This window comes from Cyanistes caeruleus, unplaced genomic scaffold, assembly GCF_971803275.1.
Source record: "Cyanistes caeruleus unplaced genomic scaffold, bCyaCae1.hap1.1 HAP1_SCAFFOLD_81, whole genome shotgun sequence".
NCBI classification, from domain to species: domain Eukaryota; kingdom Metazoa; phylum Chordata; class Aves; order Passeriformes; family Paridae; genus Cyanistes; species Cyanistes caeruleus.
In genome coordinates this window covers 447,225-452,746 of record NW_028255891.1, presented here as the reverse complement: position 1 = coordinate 452,746, position 5,522 = coordinate 447,225, and the positions used below count along the sequence as shown (strand labels likewise).

General features: G+C 53.6%; 1 long non-coding RNA gene across 1 annotated transcript; it reads left to right on the top strand.

Moving 5' to 3' along the window:
- The first annotated feature begins 394 nt into the window (after window positions 1-394).
- LOC147646710 (uncharacterized) lies at window positions 395-3,889 on the top strand. The gene is made up of 2 exons (XR_015281797.1): window positions 395-2,827; window positions 3,150-3,889. It is a non-coding gene; the product is annotated as an uncharacterized LOC147646710 (long non-coding RNA).
- The last annotated feature ends 1,633 nt before the right edge of the window (window positions 3,890-5,522 follow it).

The window sequence follows — 5,522 nt, the reverse complement described above, 5'->3', positions numbered from 1 at the left end:
CTCACTTCCATTCACGTTGCTCCTGTCAGGGACACTCTCCACACAGATCATGGCTCTGATTCCTTGGATCCTCAGCACTGTTTATCCTGGATTTTAGCCAGGGCTTCCCCTGGGTTTGGGGCTGGGCTATGCAGGCTGGAATGTGTGGAGCTTTCCCCAGCCACCGTTCGGGGTGCATGTCTCCCTTTTCCCCAGCAATTTCACTCTGTCTTCTCCTTCCCGACGTTTCCCCTCAGCAGGGCTGAGCCTTTTGCCGCCCTTTTTCCCCTCAGCGCTGGCCCCGCCCCCCGCTCAGGCCTCGCCCCCTCGGCTCGGAGCGGCTCCCCGCCATCCCCTCCCTAATGAACGCCGTTCCTTCCTCCCTCATTAAAACCTCGCTAATTAATGCCCTGGCGGGCAGGAGCAGGGCTTTGCAGGAGCTCTGTGGGACAGCCTGGCTGCGTGGGGCAGGGCAGAGATGCCGTCTCTAGGCCCTCCCCTTTCAGGGCAGGGATCCAGGGCACCGGGAGCTCCCGCAGAAAAATGCTCCGTCCCGGCCCACAGCTACACGAAAGGGAGAGGAGGAAAGCAGGGTGCCAGTGACACAGCAGCCCTCAAGAGTTCCCCAGCTGTGTGTTCTGCCCCCTCCCACCTCTTCCAGCTCCATGCCATGTGGACAGGAGCTCAGAAAGAGCAGGAAAACAGAAACAAGCTCCACAGTGAATTCCTGGGAGAAAAATCCATGGATGGCCAGGAGGCTGCTGTGGCTCCTTCCTGAAAATCGGGGCTGTTGGGAGCACGGCATAGGGTGTCCCAGGACTTAGAGCTGGACACTGAACCCTCCTGGATCTCCTTGACACCCGTCCCAGGCAAGGACTGTCCTGGATATCCTCCTGCATCTGCCCCAGGAAGGTCCCCGCTCCCTGGTGTGGGATGGGACGGGTAGAGGACAAGGAATGAAGGTCAGGAGAAGAATACAGAGATGCTTCTTGCCACTGTAGCAAGAAATTTGGTGCAGTGAAAGCTCAGCTGAAGATGAAGGTGGCCAAAAATGTGAGACACAAGAAAAATTGACTTGTTAAATACATTTATAAAAAAAATGTAGAAATTACATCATCCCCTTCCAGGATGTGGATGGTCACCTGACAAACACGGACACAGACACAGTGCAGGTTTTCTAATGCATTCTTTCCATCCCTCTTTGCATCTCACCCATCCCTTCCCAGTGGAAAACATGCATTATACCAAGGGACACTGCAAAGTCCTGGAAAAGGGCAAGCCCTGCTCAGCAGAAAACAAACCACCCCTGACTGAACCACAGCATTCCCATCTTGAATCCAAACGCAGCATGTGCCAGCTATTGGGAAGAAAGGAACCCTATGGCAGTCAAGACCAGAGCAGTGGGACAAGAATGAGCGCTCTTTGGAATATCCTGATTGATTTACAACAGAGGCTCTGCAGAAGTTGGTGAGCTGCTAAGAAAAAACTCTTGCAGTCCTTGCCAGACATTTCAGGAGATCTCCCCAGAGACAGAGGAACTTCTCCTCCCTTTGTCTCTGGGGGATCTTCTCCAGCACAGAGTAGTGGTTGTTTGAAGTTGGTGCCGCTGCAGCATTCTGGGAGCTGGGGCTTGACACAGGTGGCAGCAGCACTCTTCCTGATGTGCTGCCACTTGCTCCAGGGAAGGATTCATTGCAAGGGGCTGAGCTCCGGTTCTTATTTCCAGGCTTTTCCTGGCCATGTTCATCTTCAGGGATGAGCCAGTTGTGTGATCCCTGAATTGGGTGGGGCCGTGATGTCACAAAGGAGCTGAGCGCTGGGGTGATGCAGGGCCATGATGTCACACAGCTGTCCTGGCCACAGCATTGTGACATCACCACGCCAGCCCTATATAAACCGGGCCAGCCCCCGCAGCTGCCAGTGCAGTCACCATGGGACGTGCCGTAGCCATGTGTGACGGTGGCATCCCGATGCCTGCACTTGTCCTGCTGCTGGTTGCTGTGGCTGGTGGGCCATTGGCCACTGGAAACCATAGAGGCAGCAGACGAGGAGGAGATGGAAGCGCCCCAGGGTTAGGCCCAGAGGCTCATGGAGGAACCGAGCAGCCCCTGCAGCTCCCAGGTTCTCCAGGCCTCGGGCGACCCCTCGCAAGCGGCCAGGTGCTCCTGCAAGCCCTCTGGAGAGCTCCTGCAGCTGCAGTCCCTGCATGGCAGTGGCCCAAGAGCTGCAGGAAGTGATGATCCAGCACTGGGCATTCAGTGGGACATCTGTGCCGCTCTTCTTTGGGATGTGGCAGGCGATGTGGAAAGAACTGGAGAAGCTGATGAAGTGAGGCCACGTGTCCTGCTGTGGCTCGCCCAGCTTCTCCAGAAGCTGCCATCCCTTCAGGAGGCTGCTCCCAGCAAGATTCACCATCCCTGGGAGAGCATCAACCCTTGCAAGGATGGCACAGCAGAAAACACCTGCCACCCATGCAAGAAGCTCAGGCTGTCAGAGAATGTCCATGGTGCCAGGAGCCTCCGCTATCTCTGACAGCCTCCATCCCTCAGAGAGGCTCAGCCAGACCTGTCAGCCTGCAGAAGGTGCAGAGCCCAGGGACAGGTCTCCCAGCTCCCTTGGACCCTTGAACCTCAAGAACACGGGTGCAACCCTGACCACTGACATGGCCAGGGAAAGCCCACAGGTCCAAGTGTGAGCCCAGCCTGATCCAGGGGAGCCATCTCAGGAGCAGGTGGAGGAGCAGCAAGTGTCCTGGAGCCAGGCTTCAGCTCAGCCCCCCTCTCTCCACGGCTTGCAGGTGGCCATCAAGTGCGTGGCCCAGGACACGGTCCTGCCGTGGGACGAGCTGGTGAGTGAGCGGGGACAGCGGGACAGAGCGGGCTGTGGCAAGCAGGGATATGGCCGGGGCCGAGGGTGGGACATGGCCACGGGCAGCGGGTGTGGGCTCAGCGTGCGAGGCCCAGCACGGCGGGCCCGGGGATGCCAAACAGCGGTGGTGGGTCCAGGCAGGGGCCACCTCCCAATCAAGGCCACGGCTTATCCTGCCGTGCTGCTCTCCCGCCCAGGGCAGCTCCGAGCACACGCAGCGTGGCCCGGCTTCTGCAGGCACTGGGAGCAGCTGGGCAGGAGCCTTCTGCAAGTGAGCGCTGCTTTCTGCCTTCTCTCCCCAGAGTGCCAACATCTGATCCGCTGCTGTTTGTCCAAGCACCCCATGGACCGGCCAGTGCTGGAGCAGATCTTCTACCATCCTTGGGTGTTGGGCGGGCATTTCTGATGCCTTGCCGCAGCCTCTGCAGCAGCCAGTTCCCGTGTCCCACGCAGGACTGAGGGCCCAGGAAATAAAACAACCCGAAACCCACTGCGGGCTGGCAATTCTGGTCCTTGTTAGCAACTTCAGCTAAGGGAACCTCTTGGCAAATGGGGTAATCAGAGCGTTCCCTTCAGCCTTTGTCAAGCTTTTGATGCTTTTCCTCCAGGTTGTCCCTCAAAATCAGAGCAGGGTGGAGCCTGCACCAGTCCCCCCAAATCGGTGAGAGGCAGAGACTACTCCCAGGCCCCTCAAAACTGGAGGAGGATGGAGATGATCCCTGGGCCCCCCAAACTGAAGGGAGATAAATACCCAACCCCCCCAAAATAAGAGATTAATGGAGCCCAGAGTAGCCCCCAAGTGCGAGTGGGAAGGGGAGACTGCCAGCCCCCCCAAAGAGGAGGTGCCTGTGCCAGCCCCACAAATTGCAACGGGACAGAGAACACCCTTGGTCTGGAAAAGGTCAAAGAGCGGTTGGGGGCTGCCAGGATGGTGACAACACTGGCACCCCCCAAATCAGAGGGGGACAAAGAGCCCACACAGGCTTCCCAGAAGCAGAAAGGGGGCAGCAAATATCCCCTGTCCCCCTAAGTCGGAGGGGCACAGACACAACTCGAGCCCCCCCATAGTGGAGGGGGACAGACACAAAAAGCCCCACAAAAAGAGCATGCGGAACCAAGACCTCTACCGGCCCTGCAAAGGTAAGGAGGATGGAGAAACTCCCCATCTGTCTTTGTTTTGGAAGACAGGTGTGTCATGGGGTGACTTTACCTTTAAGACAGCTTTGGGAGCTGGGAGGAAGTTGAAGCTGCGAGAGGCTGATGGGAGTCTTTTCTTGTGACCAATTATTGGTCATTTCTAAGAACTGACAGCAGTTTTGACCATTGAAAAGTGAGATCAACTTGTGAACACCACCTTAAGATGTAAAGCCAGGGCTCTCTTGTTCTCTTTGGTTTCTGGCTTCTGACGAGGTAACAGGCTCTGTCTCGGCCTCCTCCCCCCTCCAGGCCGGACAAGGCCGCAGAGGGCGGGGGGGGGAGAAACGGAGCCGGCCGGCCTGGCTTGGTTTGCAGTTTCTGCTGCTGGACTGAAACCTGACACCATCAACATCTGCAGCTTTCCAAGACTTTAACTCTTTTACTACCTGGATGAGACTTGCAGATTACTCTTTTTCTGAGAGAGAGAGAAGGATGAGAGAGAGAGAGAGATAACATGAAGAAGACATGATAAAACCATCAAAAACAGTGAAGAAAAGAGTTAAGTTTTAGATGGGGAAGAGAGAATAAGGAGATGCTTTAATTAAACTGAAATATTTTTCTGTTAAAGCTATGGAGATGGACAACAGTGTTCTGAAAAAGAGCTCCTTTAATTCATGATAGAATATATTGGGAGGAATGGAGTGTTCAAAGTGTGGATTTTGAGCAAGAGGTGGAGTAATTGTGATGCTGTGAGATACTGAAACAGAGGGAAAAGTAATAGTTGAAGATTTGTAGCCTTTTGAGAGGCAAAGAGAAAACTTCTGTTTCCAGAGAAGCTCACAGAGACAGATGACGAGAACTTTTGCCTTTGAATAACTCATCCTTAAAAATGACATCCCAAGACTCATTTGACCCATAACCTCAGAGTGATGTGAAATGGGAGGAGTGAACTGCTGACAGATTTTTTCCAGGCAGCTGGCATCAGAGAAATAGAAAACTATAACAGAAATGGTTTTCTTGCGAAAAACTCCATAGATTAGCAGAAGACTTCTGTTTCTCTACAAAGCTGATGAAAAGACTCTAGCAGGAATTGGGAGTGTTTTAAACACCAAAGTTAAAAGTTTTTTGTCTCTATGTTGTCATGTGAACAAAGGAATGGTTGGGTAGTGGGGGAGAAAGAGGTTTTCTGGAAGTTATTCTGGTTTTCTTATTCTTGTAGTTCTGTTAAAAAACTTTCTTTATTCCTTTTAAGTCTCTTTTGCTCTTGTTCTAATGTATATCTCACAGCAAGAAATAAGTAAGTTTTCTTGTAATTTTTTAGCTACTGCTTTAAAACCATAACATTTATTTGGTGCGTTGGCTGGGAAACGAAATTAGCAAATCTAAACCACAACATTGTGCTGCACCCCAGGGCCAGGCTCTGCCTCTCTTTGCTCTGGCTGCTGCTTCCAAGCTGTCCTCTGTGATTTGGATTTGCAAGCCATCTCTCTGACCAGCTTCCACTTTGCTTGTAAAATTCAGCACAATGTGGGTGGCTG